Below are 21,941 nucleotides of genomic sequence, written 5' to 3'. Positions count from 1 at the left end.
AGATCAGCGATCATGATCACTGGCATGTGTCAAAATGAAGCTTATGTCAGCCTGGGTTGCTAAGTTAGCATGAGAAGCCCAGACCTCCTGCCAAACTGGTAGTTCCTATTGACTTAAGCTACTGAGATTCAGAGGTGTTTTCTCTTGCATAACTTGGACTATTCTGGTTAGGGAAAACAAGTCCACCCCACTACTACCACCACCATCTACTAACTGTGGCTTGGACAAGTGATCTGTCCCTCTGGATCCTATTTATCTGTCAAATGATGTTAATGATAGTATTGATACATAATTAACTCATGATTTAAGAGCAGTAAATGACTAAATTTATGTACAATGTTTAGATCGGTTTCTGGTTCATGTAAATACTCAAATGTTGGTGATAATGATAAATAATATTGCTACTACTGCTGCTGCTACAATTTTAACTCCAGTCCTGTGCTCTTCCCACTGTGTCATGCTTCTTACAAAAAGTGATTCAGGAAGAAAATTTTTAAGTATGGTGTTACCATCAACTCTAAAAACCTGCAGTTATGAGGAATCTTTTTACCTAGAAGAAAATGTCATCAAATCCCATGATAGTAGCTGTTGTTTCAGACCTCCTTTTAGGGGGGAAAAAAAAATCTTATAACTCAGTATCTTTTTTAAAGGAACCTAGGACTGATGCTGAAGCTGAAGCTCCAATACTTTGGCTACCTGATGCGAAGAGCCGACTCGTTAGAAAAGACTCTGATTTGGGGAAAGATGGAGGACAGGAGGAGAAGAGGGCGAGAGAGGATGAGATGTTGGATGGCATCATCGACTCTATGGACATGAGTCTGAACAAATTCCTAGAGATAGTGAAGGACAGGGAACCCTGGTGTGCTGAAGTCCGTGGGGTTACAAAGAATTGGACACAGCTGAGCGACTGAACAACAAGGAATTTAACTCTTTCCTCTTTTTTAAGGTTTATATTACACATAAACACATACACAGGTATGTGCAGCTGTGTGGGAGGATGGCTGAACTCCTTGTAATATCTCATAAGAGACTTAGAGGTCCTCAGGGCTCAGGCTAAAACACATTTTCCTGGCCTCCAGGGACTGCTTGAAGTGAAGTGAAGTGAAAGTCGCTCAGTCGTGTCCAACTCTTCGTGACCCCATGGGCCACAGTCCATGGAATTCATCAGGCCAAAAATACTGGAGTGGGTAGCCTTTCCCTTCTCCAGGGGATCTTCCCAACCCAGGGACTGCTTGGAGATCTGGTTTTCTAGTATTGATAGTGCCTCTTAGTGGCAAGAGAGAGTATTCCCAATTGAAAGGCTTTCCTGGTTTGGTTGGTTGGTTGGTTGGTTGGTTGATTTGTTTTTGGTGTGGTTCATTGTCTTTGGAAGGATGCAAGTGTTAATAGAGTTTGACACTGAACTTCCCTATGGTTTCCCTACTCCTTTCTCTGCAAAGATTTGCTCTTTCCATTCAGATATACCACCATGCCCATCTTGATTGCTGTCATCTTCTGACCCACCAAAGTAATTTTCCCCCTGCTCCTTCCAACTCTTAGCACCATCATTGAACTCTGGGTGAGTTCATGTTTATGATCTAGTCAATACCTTGGTCTCTTATCTCCAAAAACCTTCTCAACTGAGCCACCACTTCCAGGGTTACACCCTCAACATTTTAATCATCGATAAAAGGCTCCGTCTTCGGAATATGAAAATATATGATTTTGGAGAATGGCACTGAAACATGTATAATATCATATAAGAAACGAATCGCCAGTCCAGGTTCAACGCAGGATACAGGAAGCTTGGGGCTGGTGCACTGGGATGACCCAGAGGGATGGTATGGGGAGGGAGGTGAGAGGGGGGTTCAGGATTGGGAACACGTGTACACCCGTGACGGATTCATGTTGATGTATGGCAAAACCAATATGATATTGTAAAGTAAAAAATAAAAATTTTTTAAAATTAAAAAAAAAGAAAATATAATAGATCTCACTTTCCATATACTCTCCTATCCTTTCATTTCCATATTCTAGGACCTCATTTGCTGTCATTCTTCAATCTCATTGAGACCACTAATCCATTAATCCCACAAATTCTCGTCCATTCTTCACTTCCCTTCTGGTCCAGTTTAGAGCCCAAGATTCATCATTATAATTGTTTCCTTACTCACCTTAATCTCCAACATTCTTTCTTAGAAAAACCACAACCTGGCTAAGCACTACACTCTGAGATGAGGTTTCACACCATGTGCTTGAGCAGCTGAATGTTGCCTGAAAAAAAAATCATACAGAGAATGACATCATTTTAAATTCATGGTCTCAAACCCCAAGCGCATACTCAACACCACCCAGAAATCCTACTCTTTCATTTGAAGTAAGCATGAATTTGCAACTGCAATGGTCACATGCAAGAAATGCTCATTTCCTTCACTTCTTTGAATGAAATTTAATCCATTTTGAGCACCCTTCTGCCAAGAAGACAAGAAATTCAATTTTGGTCATAATGAGCCTCTCTCTCTACTTCCCAGAATAATAGGAAATTCCTGGGGTTTTATGCAGTCCAGGACATTACTGAGTTTTTTGGTGTGACCTTTTTTTTTTTTTTTTAGGTTCACTCTGGTCACTCACTGCTGGTGTCTGCATGGCCCAGACCCACATGATCCCTTGAGAGTGAATGGTTTGATACTTCCCATCACTCCCCTCACCAGCCTCACCCTACACCCCACTCCTTTTCTGTTCTTTATGATTGCTCTGCTCCCTTGGCGCCTTTGTACAGTCTGTTCTCTTTGCCTAGAATGTTCAACCCCCATCCTCTTTACCTGGTCTACTTCTCATCCTTCAGATGTCAGCTTCAAATCATCCCTCCATAATATGAAAAATTAAAACCATAATGAGATACCACTTCACAAACATATTCAAATTTAATAATTTTCTAAAAACTGACAGTACCAAATGTTGGTGGGGATGTAAAGCAACTGGAACTCCCATATATATACTGCTGGTATTCATACAGAAATAGCAGAACTACTTTGGAGAACTATTTGGCAGCTTCTCATAAAGTATATATATCTAATCTATGACCAGGAATTCTATTCTTGTATCCCTACTGCCTAAAAGAAATGAAAACATATTCTCACAAAGTAATTTAAACAGGAATGTTCATAGCAGCTTCATTCATAATACCCAAAACAAGAAACAATCCAAATATTCATCAACAGGGAGACTGGATAAACAAACTATGGTATATTCATACAATGGAGTACTATTCACCAATTAAAAAAGAATGAACCACATGCAATAAAAAGAATTTAAAAAATGAAATAAAAAAGACTAATAAAAGAATAATAACAAATATAATAATAATAAAAGAATGATACATGCAATTATATGGATGAATTCATAAGTGTAATACTGAGAGAAATGAGACCAAAAAAGGTATATACTGTATAATTCTACTTATATAAAATTCTGCAGTAGGCAAAACTAATGTATATTAATAGAAGTTGAATCAGTGTCAGTGTTTTCCTGGGAGACTGACTGGAAAGGATCATGTGGGAATTTTCCATTGATGGAAACTTTCTGTGTCTTGAAGTGGGTGATGATTTCACTGGGTGTGCATTTGTCAAAATTCATTGAAATTATACCTCAGTCAAAAACGTGCAAAACAAAACTGTCCATTGTTAAGGAAGATTTTTCTGGGCTCCATAACTCAATTAAACCTTGGTATACTATACACCCATTGCTCCACTTGCCTCTTTTTGATATCACTTATCACAGTTAGGATTTTACATTTATTTGTGTGGTTATTTGACTCACACCTGTCTCAGTTTCTAGACTTCCAGGAGGAAGAAACCATGACCAACTTATTCACTACTGAATCTCCACTGCCTAACACAGTGTTTGCCATTCATGGGGTATTTAGTGACTAGCTCATGAGTAAATAGATGAGTCACATAGCTGGACCCAGACTCTGAGACTCCTCTCTCTCAGTCCAGTGCTCCTTCCGCTCTGCCATTCCAGAGAGACTCCAGCAATTGCCAAGGATGAGCAGCTCTCAGTGCTTCCTTTCTCTGTACCATTAAAAACTGTTATCAAACCTTGTGTGATGAGTTAACATATCTCCATATCCAATCGCCCCATCTAGAACATGAGCTCATTTTAAAACCCTTTTAAAGTTTTTCACAGCTTACAAGGCGTTTCCACACTCGATATCCCATCATTTTACTTGGTCACCAAAACTCCATTTCATAAGCAAGATGACTAAGGCTCAGAAAGGAGAACAACTTATTCAATATCCTCAGTTGGCAGGTAATAAATCCAAATAGAATTTGAACCCAGATCTTTTGGACTGACTCCAAAGGGAAAATGCTGAGGGTGGCTGTCATCGTCTTGAAGAAGTCCGTCTCCTAAAATGACCCTCTTCAGATTCATGAATCTTATCTGAGGATAAACTAATCTCCTTGGGCAAGGTCTGCTGAGGTTGGCATAAGACTGGCTCATCTCCTGGCCTGGAGTTTGGGCTGCTCATCATTTCTTCAGAAGGCAATTTGGGTACCACCTCTACTATGATGACCAGTGCTAGGACAGGACAGGGCAACTTAACAGCAACTTAACAGCTTGTGTTAAAGATGAGCTTTAGGGGTCAATATATAAGCCCCTTTTAATCCCCGCGCAAGTATGCACACAACTAAAACAGACATAGGAGTCTGTGCCCCCCTTTATTTTATATATATAAATGAGTCAGACACGATGGAGCACACACATGCACATATATGTATATATATAATTATGTATATGTATTTAAAATCTCTGGGCTGTACAATGCAATATTATATATTATATATACATATATGCAAATAGATAGATAAATATCCAGGTCCTGTCTTCAGAGATTTCAACTTAATTGATCTGGAGTGAGGCCCAGCATGTGTAGCCACGCGATGTGCTCTAATGTGCTATAATGCCTGCTTCTCAAACTTTGATATACATTAGGTCACCTGGGAACTCTAAGAAAATCCCAGTCCTTAGACTGCACCAATTAATTCAGAATCTCTGGAGGGGCGATCCAAGCGTCAGTTTTAAGAATCCACAGATGATGCCAATATGCAGCTAAAATTAAGAACAAGTGTTCAAATGCAATCTTGTAAAAAAAAAAAATCTAAGTATGTAGCAGAATGACAAAGAAGACTTAAAACACAGATTTCTGGGCCCGACTGTCTTGAGGGGGTCATAGCTGGCTTATTAAATTAAGAAATGCAGATTATGACCTGAGGAGGCACTAACCATCCAAATAGGGGCAACAGGCAGCACCCTCAGTATCTGAGCTCCACTTTGAGGAAGTGAAAATCCTGGATAGTTTTGACTGAAAGCACAGTTTCAATATATTCACACAAAGGAAGTCAAGGTATAAGATTTAGTACTGAACAAGTTCCAGAAACAGGGATTGCGGGAAATGATGAATGGGAGGAAGGGCACTTCTCTGTCTCAGGACATGAGGGAGCAGGAGAGAGCAGGGTAGCAAGCACTTACTCCTTACAAGGTGGTTGGGGCAGAAGTCACTTAACTTTTCTTGGCCTCAGCTCTAAGTGATTATTTTAAAAGGTGCCACAGGAAAAGCAGAGTGGGAACTCATGGTGGGGATCCTAAACTCAAGTCCCCATCTTAATGTTCAGAGTCTAAGTGTGAAAACAGTTGTTATATTGTAAAACGCTTAGATAACAGTTCACAATAGCTGTTTTCTCTTCACAATAGCTGTTTTCTCACACTCACCCTCAGAGGTTCAGAGTCAGTAGGCCTGGGGACATGGGGCACTGACAATTTGCATTTCCAACAAACTCTCAGGTGATGATGGTGCTCTAGGTTTGGAGACCACACGTTGAGACTGGCCTCCACAAGACAAAGTGGATTTCCTTGGTGGCCCAGTGGTAAGAATTTGCCTTGCGATGCAGGGGACACAGATTTGATCCCTGGTCCCGGAAGATCCCACATCCTGTGGAACAACTAAGCCTGTGCGCTAGAGCCCATGGGCCACAAGTATTGAGCCAGAGCACTGAGAGCCCATGCTCTGCAACAAGAGAAGCCATGGCAATGAGAAGCCCATGCCCCGCAACTAGAGAGTAGCCTCCACTTGCCACAATTAGAGAAAGCCCACATTCAGCAACGAAGACCCAGTGCAGCCAAAAAATAAATAAATACATAAAAAAGTTTTTAAACATTTTTTTAAAGGAGGATTACTAGGTTCTGGTTTTAAAGGGAATAGAGTCTGCAACACTAGAGCTAGCATCAGAATGCCCAAGTTGCTTCTAGGTCCCTGATCTTCCCACTGTTGGGAATGAATTGGGAAATACATGTCCAGTGTCTCCATGTTAATAATTATAGTGATAACAGCGTGTCTCCTTGGTATTGTCCCTTTCTCCTGAGAAATGCTCTGATCCACATGGCTTTAATCAGACTACTTCTTTCTTGCAAGACCCTTTTCCCCTGTTTTATTCAAGGGAGCTCTCCAGACTCCAGCAAGGCCACTCAGAAGCCCTGGGAAATTTTTGGATTAAAATTTAGGAAGCACAGTATCTCACTTATATCCTCAGTGATATGAACAATGAGGTGTGAGACTTGAGGTGTCAGTGGCTAGAAGTCCTGTCATGTGTAAGAAACCAGTCTGCAGAAAGAGGATCAAGCTGACAAACAAAAAATAAGGATGTTCCCTTTCCACTGTGAGTTCATGGAGGGGCATTATTTACTGTTTTATTCCCCAGTATCTAGAATAGTAAATATGGGCTTCCCTGGTGACTCAGATGGTAAAGAATCTGCCTACAATGTAGGAGACCCAAGTTGGACCCCTGGCTTGGGAAGTTCCCCTGAAGAAGGCAATGGCTACCCACTCCAGTATTCTTGCCTGGAGAATTCCATGGATGGAGTAGCCTGGTGGGCTACAGTCCATGGGGTCGCAAAGAGTCAGACACGACTTAGCAACTAATGTACCAGTATACCAGCATAGTAAATGGCACAAAGAAGCATGTAATTAAATGTTATAAACAGTTTTATTAAGGTATAATTAACAGACAACAAATTGCTCATATTTAAAGTATACCATTTGATAAGTTTTGGCATATTTATACACCAGTGAAATCCCTATCATTTGTCACCCCCAGAAGTTTCCATGTGCCTCTTTATAGTCCCTCCTCCCACCTCTCCCCACCTACCCCAGATAACTACTGATCTCTCTGTCACTGTAAGTTTGCTTCTTTTAGAGTTTGATATAAGTGGAACCATATGATATGTATTTTTTTTGACAGCTGCATAATTATTTCAAGGTTCACCCATATTGTTATGTGTCGGTAGTTTTCTTTCTTTTTATTTTTGTCCGCACTGCGTTTTCGTTGATGTGCAGACTTTTCTCTCGTTGCAGCGAGTGGGGGATGCTCTCTAGTTGCAGTGCAGGCTTCTCATTCCAGGTGCTTCTCCTTTTGCGGAGCATATGCTCTAGGGCCCTGGCTTCGGTAGTCTTGGTGCATGGACTCTAGAGCACAGGCTCCATAGTTGTGGCACACAGGCTTAGCTGCTCCGCATCATGTGGGACCTTCCCCAACCAGGGATTGAACCTATGTCTCCTGCATTGGCAAGTGGATTCTTTAGCACTGAGCCACCAGGGAAGCCCGATACTTCCTTCTTTATTGTGAGTAGTATTTCACAGTATAGATAAATCACAATTGGTTTATCCATTCACCTGTTGATGAACTATTGGGTTGTTACCAGGGAATGCCTATTACAAATAAAGCTGCATGAACATGTATGCAACACTCTGGACATATGCTTTCCTTTCTCTTGGGTAAATGCCTAGGTGTGGAATGATTGGATCATATGGCAGGTGTATGATTAATTTTTAAGAAACTGCCAAACTGCTGTCCAAGGTTGATTATACCACTATGTTCCCAGTGGCATTTGAGACTTCTGGTTCTTTTATACTAACACTTCACAAGGTCAGTCTCTTATGTTTTAGTCGTTCTGACAGGTATGTGGTAAACCATGTGGCTTTAGTTTGCATTTCCCTCATGATTAATGACATTGAACATCTTTCAACGTACTTATTGACAACTCATTTATCTTCTTTAGTGAAATGTTTACTAACATCTTTTGTCCATTTTTAATTGAGTTTTCTTATTATTGAGTGCTAAGAATTCTCTATATATTCTAAACATAAAATCAGATGTACGTTTTACAAACATTTTCTTCTGTTTTTTACCCTGCTTTTCATTTTCATAATAGTGCCTTTTGAAGAGGAAAAGTTTTTAATTTTGATTAAATTGATTTATCAACTTATTCTTTTAATGTTTATTTTTTCATGCCCTATCTAAGAAATCTTTGCCCAACCCAGAGACATAAAGATTTTCTCCTGTGTTTTTTTCTGGAAGCCTTACGTTTTGGCTCTTGCATTTATGTCTATGATCCATTCAGAATTAATTTTTGTATATAGTAGGAGGTAAGGATCAAGATTTCTTTTTTTTAAGGCAGTTGTTGAAAATACTATCCTATCCCCATTGAATTACTTTGGCATCTTTGTTGTGAATCAGTTGTCCATGTGTCGTCTGTTTTCTGGTTTCTATCGTGTTCCACTGATCTATGTGTGTAGCCTTCTACCAAACCATGTCTTGACTCCTATAAATTTATTCCAAGCCTTAAAATTAGATAGAGAAAATACTTTGGGAATAATAAATATGTAAATATTAAAAAGTTTTTTCTTATTTTTAAACATCTTTAAAACATAACTATTTAAAGCAAAATAATAATGTATTATGGGGTTTATTACTTATGTAGAAGTGAAATGTATGACAACAGTAATATAAAGGGCTTGGGTGGGGAAAGAGGAGTATACTGATTTAAGGTTTTCACACTTTAAATGTGAAGGGATATAATATTGTTTGGAGGAAATCTGTGATCAACTAAAACTTTTGTTGTGCAACTATTAAAAAATAAAAGCGATAAAGTTAATAAACAATAGTGAGAATAAAATAGAATCTTAAAATATACTCAATTCAAAAGAAGGCAGGAAAGAAGGAAAATTAACAAAGGAAAAAATGGGTCAAAGAGAAAACAAATAGTAATATGATAGATTAAAACCCATTCAAATTAGTAGTTATATTAAAGATATGTACTCCAATTAGAAGACAGAGATTGTCAGATTAAATAAAATAAAAAACAAGACCCACTTACATGCTATCTATAAGAAAGCCACTTCAAATATAAAGACACAGGTAAGTTTAAAGTAAAAGAGTTTAAAAAGTATCCTATGCAGACAAGAATTAAAGGAAAATTAGAATGGCTATATTAATATCAGACAAAATAGACTTCAGAAGGATAAATAATACTAAGGAGTAATAGAAACATTGCATAATAATAATGGAGTCCTCACCCAGAGCACATAATCTGAGATGGTAGGTACATGCAAATAGAGCTTTGTAATACATGAAATAAAATCTGATAAAACTGAAGGATGAAAGACAAGTCCAAGATTATAGTTAGAGATTTCAACACTTCTCTTTCAGTGATTGATAGAACAAGTAGATAGAAAAATCTATAAGCATATAGAAAACTTGTATAACACTATCCACCTACTGGACCTAATGGTTTTCATACGACACTTTACCTAAAAGAGCAGAATATGCATTCTTTCCAAGTCCACATCACTAAGATGGCCTATGTTTGAGGCTATAAAACACATCTCAACAAATTTACAAGTGTTGGAATCATACAAAGTATGGTGGTGGTGGTGATTTAGTCACTAAGTTGTGCCCGACTCTTGCGACCCCATGGTCTGTAGCCCACTAGGCTCCTCTGTACATGGGATTTTCCAGGCAAAAATATTGGAGTCAGTTGCCATTTCCTTCTCCAGGGGATATTTCCAACCCAGAGATCAAACCTCTGTCTCCTGCATTGCAGGTGGATTCTTTAGTAACTGAGCCATCAAGCCATAAAGGAATATATTACAAGTGGATGAGATAAAGATATCTGGAAAATTCTCCAAATAATTGGAAATTGAACACTATACTTCTAAAATAACACAAGAAGAAATTATAATGGAAGTTTAAAATCTATTTGAGTGGTCTATTACATTTTTAAAAGGCTTAAAAATAAGAAAAAGTATTTATTATATTTATACTGACATATTTACCATTTCTAGAACTCTTCATTCTTATGTGAAAATCCAAATTTCCATCTGGTATCATTTTTTTCCTGCCTAATACACTTTAACATTTGTTACAGTGGTGATTTGCTGGTGATGAATTTTCCAGGCTTTTGTTTGTCTCTTTTGGAAGGTATTTTTGTCAGGTACAAAATTCCAAATTGACGGGTTTTTTTTTCAATCCATGAAAGATGTCATTGCATATGTTCTAGTTTGCAATGTTTCTGATGAGAAATCTGTAATTCTTGCTATTGTTCCTCTAAACATATGTGTCTTTTTGTTTCTGGAGGCTCTTAAAATTTTCTCTTTGTCACTGTTTCTTCAGCAATTCAATTATATTGTGCCTTGCTGTTTGTGGGTTTGTTTCTTTATACTTGGAGTTCATTGAGCTTTTTAGCTTTGTAAGTTTATAGCTTTCATCAAATTTGGAAAATAAGCCATTATTTCTTCTAATACATTTCTTTCTCCCTTCCCTCTGCAACTCAGATTATACCTACTTTAGATCACTTAATAGTGTCTTATAGGATTACTAGGCTCAGTTCATTTTCTCCCCAGTCTTTTCTTTTCTCTGTGTGCTTAATTCTGGATAGCTTTTGTTTTTTTGTCTTCGCATTTGCTGATCTCTTTTTTTCTTCAGTATTAAATCTGCTCTTAATCCAATCTTAGACAGATTTCACTTCAGATCATTGTGTTTTTCATCTGCAGACGCTCCACTTGGCTCTGTATATATTTTTCATTTGTCTCCTCATTATTTTTGTATTTTACTTTACATATTGAACATATTTATAAGATTTACAATAGCTATTTTAAGGTCCTTGTCTGCTAATTCCATCATCTCTGTCTTTTCTGAGTTTGTTTCTATCGATCATTTTTTCTCCTGGCTTTGTGTCATTATTTTCCTGCTAATTTGCATGCCTGGTCATTTTCCTTACATGTGCTACATGATAACTTGTTTTATGTTGCGTTTTGTTGTATCCTTTTAAAGCATGTTGGGCTCTGTTTAAATTGGTAACTAGTGACAACCTACTGTATAGTACAAGGAACCTTACTCAGTGCTCTATAATAACCTAAATGGGAAAGAAATCTGAAAAAGAGGATTATGTATGTATAGCTGACTCACTTTTCTGTACAAGAGAAACTAACACAACATAGTAAAGCAACTGTAATCCAAAAAAAAATTTTTTAATTATTGTGGATCAATTTGATCATTTTGAGGCTTGCTTTTCTGAGTTCTCATAAGATCAGAGCAGTTGATGTTTATTCCCCAGGTTTATTAAAACCCTCTGTTAAAGTGTTCTTCTTCTGAGGATGCCTCTCATTTTACAGTCTTTTCATTCTGGCTGGTGAGAATAAAATCTAGTCCCAGCCATGTGTGAGCTCCAGGAACTATTCAGCATATTGTTTTCCAGTGGTTCTTTCCCCAACCTTCTGATTTCACCCCAGTCATGTGCAGCTTAGACTCAGCCAGATTCTAGTCTCAAGTATCCTTCTGCTGATCCTAGAGCAGCAGTCCCCAACTTTTTTGGTACCAGGGACAGGTTTTATGGAAGACAGCTGAGGACCGGTGTTCAGGCGGTAATGCAAGTGATGGGGAGCAATGGAGAGCAGCATATGAAGCTTCACTCCCTCAACCACCACTCACCTTCTGCTATGCAGCCCAGTTCCTAACAGGCCTCAGACCAGTACTGGTCTGCAGACTGAGGTTTAGGGTTCCCTGCTCTAGAGCTTTCTGTTTGCATAACGTTCTCCTTTCCAGCATCAGTTCAATTCAGTTCAGTTCAGTCCCTCAGTCGTGTCCGACTCTTTGCGACCCCATGAATCGCAGCACGCCAGGCCTCCCTGTCCATCACCAACTCCCGGAGTTCACCCAGACTCATGTCCATCGAGTCAGTGATGCCATCCAGCCATCTCATCCTCTGTCATCCCCTTCTTCTCCTGCTCCCAATCCCTCCCAGCATCAGAGTCTTTTCCAATGAGTCAACTCTTCCCATGAGGTGGCCAAAGTACTGGAGTTTCAGCTTTAGCATCATTCCTTCCAAAGAAATCCCAGGGCTGATCTCCTTCAGAATGGACTGGTTGGATCTGCTTGCAGTCCAAGGGACTCTCAAGAGTCTTCTCCAACACCACAGTTCAAAAGCATCAATTCTTCGGCGCTCAGCCTTCTTCACAGTCCAACTCTCACATCCATACATGACCACTGGAAAAACCATAGCCTTGACTAGATGAACCTTTGTTGGCAAAGTAATGTCTCTGCTTTTGAATATGCTATCTAGGTTGGTCATAACTTTCCTTCCAAGGAGTAAGCGTCTTTTAATTTCATGGCTGCAGTCACCATCTGCAGTGATTTGGGAGCCCAGAAAAATAAAGTCTGACACTGTTTCCATTGTTTCCCCATCTATTTCCCATGAAGTGATGGGACCGGATGCCATGATCTTCATTTTCTGAATGTTGAGCTTGAAGCCAACTTTTTCACTCTCCTCTTTCACTTTCATCAAGAGGCTTTTTAGTTCCTCTTCACTTTCTGCCATAAGGGTGGTGTCATCTGCATATATGAGGTTATTGATATTTCTCCCAGCAATCTTGATTCCAGCTTGTGCTTCTTCCAGTCCAGTGTTTCTCATGATGTACTCTGCATATACGTTAAATAAGCAGGGTGACAATATACAGCCTTGACGTACTCCTTTTCCTATTTGGAACCAGTCTGTTGTTCCATATCCAGTTCTAACTGTTGCTTCCTGACCTGCATACAAATTTCTCAAGAGGCAGGTCAGGTGGTCTGGTATTGCCATCTTTTTCAGAATTTTCCACAGTTTATTGTGATCCACACAGTCAAAGGCTTTGGCATAGTCAAGAAAGCAGAAACAGATGTTTTTCTGGAACTCTCTTGCTTTTTCCATGATCCAGCGGATGTTGGCAATTTGATCTCTGGTTCCTCTGCCTTTTCTAAAACCAGCTTGAACATCAGGAAGTTCCTGGTTCACATATTGCTGAAGCCTGGCTTGGAGAATTTTGAGCATTACTTTACTAGCATGTGAGATGAGTGCAGTTGTGCGGTAGTTTGAGCATTCTTTGGCATTGCCTTTCTTTGGGATTGGAATGAAAACTGACCTTTTCCAGTCCTGTGGCCACTGCTGAGTTTTCCAAATTTGCTGGCATGTTGAGTGCAGCACTTTCACAGCATCCTCTTTCAGGATTTGGAATAGTTCAACTGGAATTCTATCACCTCCACTAGCTTTATTCGTAGTGATGCTTTCTAAGGCCCACTTGACTTCACATTCCAGGATGTCTGGCTCTAGGTCAGTGATCACACCATCGTGATTATCTGGGTCGTGAAGATCTTTTTTGTACAGTTCTTCTGTGTATTCTTGCCATCTCTTCTTAATATCATCTGCTTCTGTTAGGTCCATACCATTTCTGTCCTTTATCGAGCCCATCTTTGCATGAAATGTTCCTTTGGTATCTTTGATTTTCTTGAAGAGATCTCTAGTTTTTCCCATTCTGTTGTTTTCCTCTATTTCTTTGCACTGATTGCTGAAGATGGCTTTCTTATCTCTTCTTGCTAGTCTTTGGAACTCTGCATTCAGATGTTTATATCTTTCCTTTTCTCCTTTGCTTTTTGCTTCTCTTCTTTTCACAGCTATTTGTAAGGCCTCCCCAGACAGCCATTTTGCTTATTTGCATTTCTTTTCCATGGGGATGGTCTTGATCCCTGTCTCCTGTACAATGTCACGAACCTCAGTCCATAGTTCATCAGGCACTCTATCAGATCTAGGCCCTTAAATCTATTTCTCACTTCCACTGTATAATCATAAGGGATTTGATTTAGGTCATACCTGAATGGTCTAGTGGTTTTCCCTACTTTCTTCAATTTAAGTCTGAATTTGGCAATAAGGAGTTCATGGTCTGAGCCACAGTCAGCTCCTGGTCTTGTTTTTGCTGACTGTATAGAGCTTCTCCATCTTTGGCTGCAAAGAATATAATCAATCTGATTTCGGTGTTGACCATCTGGTGATGTCCATGTATAGTCTTCTCTTGTGTTGTTGGAAGAGGGTGTTTGCTATGACCAGTGCATTTTCTTGGCAAAACTCTATTAGTCTTTGCCCTGCTTCATTCCATATTCCAAGGCCAAATTTGCCTGTTACTCCAGGTGTTTCTTGACTTCCTACTTTTGCATTCCAGTCCTCTATAATGAAAAGGACATCGTTTTTGGGTGTTAGTTCTAAAAGGTCTTGTAGGTCTTCACAGAACCATTCAACTTTAGCTTCTTCAGTGTTACTGGTTGGGGCATAGACTTGAGGCCAAGGGCAGGGGCCAGGAGGAGCAACCCCACGTCCAAGGAGCCGTGGCTGCGTGGGTGCAGGAGGGCCTAGAGGAGCTATCCCACGTTGAAGGTGAGGAAGGGTGGCAGTGAGGAGATACCCCTCGTCCAAGGTAAGGAGCAATGGCTGCGCTTTGCTGGAGCAGCCGTGAAGAGATACCCCACACCCAAGGTAAGAGAAACCCAAGTAAGACGGTAGGTGTTGCAAGAGGGCATCAGAGGGCAAACACACTGAAACTATACTCACAGAAAACTAGTCAATCTAATCACACTAGGACCACAGCCTTGTCTAACTCAATGAAACTAAGCCATGCCCGTGGGGCAACTCAAGATGGGCGGGTCATGGTGGAGAGATCTGATAGAATGTGGTCCACTGGAGAAGGGAATGGCAAACTACTTCAGTATTCTTGCGTTGAGAACCCCATGAACAGTATGAAAAGGCAAAATGATAGGATACTGAAAGAGAAACTCCCCAGGTCAGTAGGTGCCCAATATGCTACTGGAGATCAGTGGAGAAATAACTCCAGAAAGAATGAAGGGATGGAGCCAAAGCAAAAAGAATACCCAGCTGTGGATGTGACTGGTGATAGAAGCAAGGTCGGATGCTGTAAAGAGCAATATTGCATAGGAACCTGGAATGTCAGGTCCATGAATCAAGGCAAATTGGAAGTGGTCAAACAAGAGATGGCAAGAGTGAATGTCGACATTCTAGGAATCAGCAAACTGAAATGGACTGGAATGGGTGAATTGAACTCAGATGACCATTATATCTACTACTGTGGACAGGAATCCCTCAGAAGAAATGGAGTAGCCATCATGGTCAACAAAAGAGTCCGAAATGCAGTACTTGGATGCAATCTCAAAAACGACAGAATGATCTCTGTTCGTTTCCAAGGCAAACCATTCAATACTTTCCAGTATAGTATCCCACAAATTCTAGCCATGACAGTCTTTCCAAATTGAAATCTCTGTTTCTTCAACTTGGCAATACCAATTCTGGTTGAGTTCTCCCTTCCTGCACTGAGAAAACTTCATCAGGGCAGTAAGCTGGGAAAATTTTAGGACTCACAATGTTTGCTTCCCTTCTCTCAGTCCCATGCTGTGTGTTCAACTTACATTTCCTTCTTTACAAGATCAGTGATACAAACCATAAAGAAGGCTGAGCACTGAAGAATTGATGCTTTCAAATTGTGGTGCCAAAGAAGACTCTTGAGAGTCCCTTGGACTGCAAGGAGATCAAACAAGTCAATTCTAAAGGAAATCAACCCTGAATATTCGTTGAAAGGACTGATGCTGATGTTGAAACTCCAATACTTTGGCCACCTGATACAAAGAACCTGATACATCAGAGTCATTGGTAAAAACCCTGATGCCAGGAAAGATTGAAGGCAAAGGAGAAGGGAGTGGTAGATAGCATCACCAACTCAATGGGCATGAATTTGAGCAAACTCCAGCATATAGCAAAGGACAAGGAAGACTGGCATGCTGCAGTCAATGGGGTCACAAAGAGTCAGACACAATTTAGCTACTGAATAACAATGACCCAGCAATCCCACTACTGGACATATACCCTGAGAAAACCACAATTCAAAAAGATACATGTACCCCAAATGTTCATTGCAGCATTATTTACAATAGCCAGGATGTGGAAGCAATACAGATGTCCACTGACAGATGAATGGATAAAGAAGTTTGGGTACATGTAATGGAATATTACTCATCCATAAAAAAGAACGAATTTGAGTCAGTTGTAGTGAGGTGGATGAACTTAGAGCCTGTTATACAGAGTGAAGTAAGTCAGAAAGAGAAAAATATTGTATATTAATGCATATATAGGGAATCTAGAAAAATAGGACTGATGAATGTATTTGTAGGCCTGGAATGGAGACACAGATATAGAGAATGGACTTGTGCACACAGCAGGGGAAGGAGAGGATGGGACAAACTGAGAAAGTAGCATTAACATATATACACTGTCATGTGTAAAATAGATAGCTAGTGGGAAGATGGTATATAACACAGAGAGCCCACCCTGGTGCTCTGTGACAACCTAGAGGGATGGGATGTGGGGTGGTGAGAGAGGCTTCAGAAGGAGGGGATATGTATAATTATGACGGTTTCACATTGTTGTATGGTGAAACCAACACAACATTGTAAAGCAATTTTCCTCTATTAAAAAAAAGAAAAGAAATGTTGGTTAATTAAATATTAGCAGGTAAAAAAAATGATAATCTCTTTCATTTTGCTAGTGATTGGCTCAGAAATGTGAGTCAGTTTTGGGTAATGAGACATAAGGATAAATTAATGAAAGGCTTCTGGTAAAGATTTTCTTATTCCTAAGAGGAAAGAAACACAGGAAAACATCTAAAATTGTGACAGTCATCTTGCTATCAGCTTGAGACTAAAAGATGGCAGAACACAGATATGGAAAGAACCTGGGCTCCAGATGGTATCATGGAGTTAATAAATCAACTAATTCTGGAACCCTTTACATCCGGACTTTCTGTTTCCTTATTGCTTAAGCCCATTTCTGTTTCTTATAAATGAAATAATGTTTTATGTGGAAAACTACATTGGATGCTTGCCCAATTTTTTTAATCTTTTTTAATGCATGTCAGTAATATTGTTTTGTTCTTCTATTGCCACCTTTTCATAGCCACATATTCTTACTTTATAGATGCAGTTTGCTTGACTATCTTCGAGAACAGTAATTTAAATTTTTTTTAAGTTCTGTTTCCTAAATTAACTTTGTTTTCTCTAGGGTTGAATGTCCTATTTGTTCATCTTGGTTCTTCTCCTCCATGCTGTTGGTTTTCCTCATGTCTAATGATTCTTAATTATCTATTTATATTTTTAATTATAATTTTTAATTATTATATTTTTAAGCCAAAAAGTTGGCTTAAAACTCAACATTCAGAAAACAAAGATCATGGCATCTGGTCCCATCATTTCATGGCAAATAGATGGGGAAACAGTGGAAACAGTGTCAGACTTTATTATTTGGGGCTCCCAAATCACTGCAGATGGTGACTGCAGCCATGAAATTAAAAGACGCTTACTCCTTGGAAGGAAAGTTATGACCAACCTAGATAGCATATTCAAAAGCAGAGACATTACTTTGCCAACAAAGGTTCATCTAGTCAAGGCTATGGTTTTTCCAGTGGTCATGTATGGATGTGAGAGTTGGACTGTGAAAAAGGCTGAGCGCCGAAGAATTGATGCTTTTGAACTGTGGTGTTGGAGAAGACTCTTGAGAGTCCCTTGGACTGCAAGGAAATCCAACCAGTCCATTCTGAAGGAGATCAGCCCTGCAATTTCTTTGGAAGGAATGATGCTAAAGCTGAAACTCCAGTACTTTTGCCACCTCATGCGAAGAGTTGACTCATTGGAAAAGACTCTGATGCTGGGAGGGATTGGGAGCAGGAGGAGAAGGGGACGACAGAGGATGAGATGGCTGGATGGCATCACTGACTCAATGGACGTGAGTCTGAGTGAACTCCGGGAGTTGGTGATGGACAGGGAGGCCTGGCATGCTGCGATTCATGGGGTCGCAAAGAGTCGGACATGACTGAGTGACTGAACTGAACTGAATGATTCTTAATTATCTATTTATATTTTTAATGCAAGACTAGGTTGATATATAGCTTATAGTCATTCTCTTAATAATTGAAACTGTATTTCCACAACTGCTATCTCTCCTTCACTGCAGAATTGATGAAAGGCTCTAGGTAAGAAACAGTCAGAAAAGTTCATTAAGTGGCTAAAAAAGGGAAGACTTGACTCAAGGTGAGTGCTTTATTTTAATCATGAGTGGACTGCATTTTAAATTTTCTTTCTTCTTTCCTCCTTAAATGTTGTGAATTTAAAGACTTGTCTTCCACGTAATCTGATTCTCTGATCCCAAGACCCAACTGAGAGTCCCCCTCAGGCAGATTTTCCAATTTGATTAGAGAGTGGTAATCATGGCTTTATCCTGAGGCCAAACACTGCTGCCAGCTGCTCTATATATAGAGGAGATGATGACTGGCTGAGTTTTCCAGGGCAGACCTTTAATTAGTTACCCATGGTCCACTCATGCTCCCTGTCCTTGTTAACTCTCTGAAGCTCTTTGAGAAAAAAAAATCTCTAACTTATGTCTTAAATCACTGCTATATTTGCTTAGCATGTGATTTGCTCTGCTGTGCTTTCTCCATTGATTGGATGCCATCTTCATTAATTGAGCTTTGCTTTTGTGGGCCTTTGGTGCATTGGACTGAATTAATCCTCAATTCACAGTAACCAGTTATCATCAGTCTACAATATTCCATCATCATCATCTATTGGTACTACTATTACTATTATTTATTTTGGTCTTCATGCAATATTCCAACTTTTTTTCTTTTTTAATTTTTTGGTCATGCCAGGCAGCATTCAGGACCTTAGTTCCTCTGCCAGGGGTCAAACCCACACCCCCTGCGGTGGAAGAATAGTCTTAACCACTGGAACACCAGGGAAGTCCCATCAACCCCTATTCTTGTTTATAGGAAGAATTTATTTTTACTTCATGTATTTTTAGGGCTTCCCTGATGGCTCAGGAAGTAAAGAAACCACCTGCAATGCAGGAGACCCAGAAGACATGGGTTCGATCCCTGGATCAGGAAGATTCCCCTGGAGGAGGAAAATGGCAATCCACTCCAGAATTCTTACCTGAAAAAGCCCACAGACAGAGGAGCCTGGCAGGCTACAATCCAAAGGGTCTCAACGAGTCAGACACGAATGAATGACTAAGCATTTATGTATTTTTAACTTACATAAATGGTACTAAAAAGATTTGTTTATTTTTTCAGTCAACACTGTTAAATATATACCCACCATATTCTATAAATACACAATTAATGCTTTAGAGTGCAATCTGGTAGTCCATCATAATCCTCCACTCCATTTGTTTATTTATTTTTCCATGTTGAATACCTAGGTTACCTCCAACTCTCTACTTCCACAAACACTTCATAGGGATTCTTATTTCCCCATATATTTCAATATTTGCTATTTTTATACTTTCTAATTTTTGCCCATCTGAGGGACATGAAGTAGTATTTCATTGCTATTTTGTTTCTTGAGCATCTCTTCCCATCTACAGGTTAACCATTTGGATTTTCCCATCTGCAAATTGCCTGTTAGGATATCTTAGATTATGGTACTCAAAAAATTTTTGGCTTAAAAAAAGAAATGTTTATTTTCTGTTTTTGCTACATGTCCATAGTGATTGTCAGAGGAGCTCTAGTCCTTAGCCTCTCAGGGACCAGGGGTGTTGAAGCAGCCATAATCTTGGGCACTGCCAGTCCTTATCCCAGAAGAAAAGAGAGCATGATGAATCATGCATTGGCTCTGGAGCTTCCACCCGGAAATGATACAAATCATTTCCACTCACATTTCTTGGCCATGACTAGTTACATGACCACATTTAACCTCAAGAATATGGGAAAGTACAATCCTACTGTCCAGAAGGAGGACTGAAAATATTTGGTAACCAAGCATCATCTGTCCTTCTAGTCAAAAAATATTCAGTTGTGTTTTTTTTCCCCTTTATAAGATACACCCCTCCCTACCTAAGGGAATTGTCTAAACATTGTTAAGTAGGGAAATTTTTTCCTTCTACTCTTTTAGGTTCTCGCTGGGGCCCCTGTAACAAAAGACGGATTAACAAGAGAAAAACAAACAGAAGGTTATTCCCATAAATATTTCATATATATACATGGGAGAAACTCAAGGTAGAGTAACTCAGGGAAGGGGCTTAGAACTTCAGCTTATATAGCATCTTCAACAAAGAACAATAAATTCATAGAAAAATGACAGAACAAAGGGGGCAAACTGCAGGAAGGTAAATATACAGGGAATTAATGGTAGGCAGAGGCTAGTGAGTAAATTTATTATGTAGATTCCTCTGGTGTTTCCCGACTGATAGGGTCTAAAGTTACCTCTGGTGATTAATTTTTGTTCTTATTCATAAAGAAGGGAGAGGGGACACCGTTGAAAATTTATATCCTGCTTTAAGGCAAGTAGGAAGAGGGCAGGGAACTATTTTTATATTTGCTTCTTCTCCACTGACTTCAGCTCAATTCAGTCCTTTTGCCAAAGTGGCATGTCTTGGGGTAACATATTTTGGTTCACTGTATATTCCATACAGTCATACCCACCTTCTATTCATATGTTCCTTGGGGGATGCATATGTTCCTTGCTTTGACTCAGGTTTCCTTCCATGGGGGTAGCTACCTTGTCCTTTATTCTTTGCAACCCCTGGTTCTACCTTCTGGAAGAGTCTTTCCTCTCCATCATCTTTGGCCTTATCTGGTGTAAGCATCAACACGTTTCCTGTCCATTGTTGGTTGCAGGCCCTAGGGTCATTTTAAGGTTCAAAGGGTCACAGACTTTTAAAGTTTACACTTAAATTTTTTTGGCAATACAATGCTCTGTAAAACACAGTAGCCTTGTTATTTATTTGATTCCAGTCAGTTCCATATGACAGAGCTCATCCACAGTTATTTTCTAAATGAACTTACATTTGCTACATTTCTTCTTTCTCATCCAGTTCCCCACCCCTTCCCTCTCACTTAATTGCAAATAAGGTATTCAGCTTTTGTGGAAGAGCTGCACATTTAGACTCTTTCCTGGGAGCTCTTTTGTCCAATCAAAAGGAATTACTGCATACCTCACCTTTAGTTGGACCCTCAAATTGAGGCATCTTCATCCATTCAAAAGTTTTTATCACTGGATGAAATGGCCATAAACTTGACTTGATCCTTGACCAAAAGCTGAGCTTTTTTTTTTTTTTAATTTTTTAATTTTTAATTTTTTAATTTTTTTTTAATTGTTTATCTGGTTGTGCAGTATTCAGGATCTAGTTTCCTGACCAGGGATCAAACCTGGGCCCCCTGCATTGGAAGCTCAGAGTCCTAGCCACTGGACCACCAGGAAAGTCCCAATGCTGAGTTGTTAGTTGGCTTTTGACCTTTCAAGTCCTTCTCATTTTCCTTTTACTTGTTAGGGTTGAGAAGCAGTTATCACTTCCAACTGCACAAGAGCCCAATTTTCTGGCCCCCTCTCAATTTCTTTCCATTCCTGCTTGGAAACATGTCCATTATTTTCTGAGATTATTTCAAACACAGTCAACAGAAGCTAATGCTTGCTGCTATCTTCTTTTCCCCTCAGGTTAAAAGTGTATACGGTGTAAGGACCTACCTTCCAAGTTATTGCAGGTGGCATTTACCCAATAGTTAGCCACAAAATAACACGAACTGCTGTCTTCAAACACGTGCTCACAGGGTCCTCACCATCTGTTGACCAGTTTCTAAGTCATTGCACAAATTTTAGCTAATATTGTTTGGTAGGGCCCCACTTCTGTATCAGTCAGGATAAACTAAATTACGCTAATATGACAGACAACCATGAATCTACAACCATGAAAGCTACAAAGCAGTATTT

General features: G+C 39.5%; 1 non-coding gene across 1 annotated transcript; it reads right to left on the bottom strand.

The window, feature by feature from the left end:
* Nucleotides 1-21,361: 21,361 nt before the first annotated feature.
* On the bottom strand, nucleotides 21,362-21,434 carry TRNAG-UCC. The gene has a single exon. It is a non-coding gene; the product is annotated as a tRNA-Gly (tRNA).
* Between the last annotated feature and the right edge of the window lie 507 nt (nucleotides 21,435-21,941).

Source organism: Bubalus bubalis, chromosome 11 (assembly GCF_019923935.1).
Source record: "Bubalus bubalis isolate 160015118507 breed Murrah chromosome 11, NDDB_SH_1, whole genome shotgun sequence".
Classification (NCBI taxonomy): Eukaryota; Metazoa; Chordata; class Mammalia; order Artiodactyla; family Bovidae; genus Bubalus; species Bubalus bubalis.
This window is presented reverse-complemented; position numbering and strand designations above follow the sequence as displayed.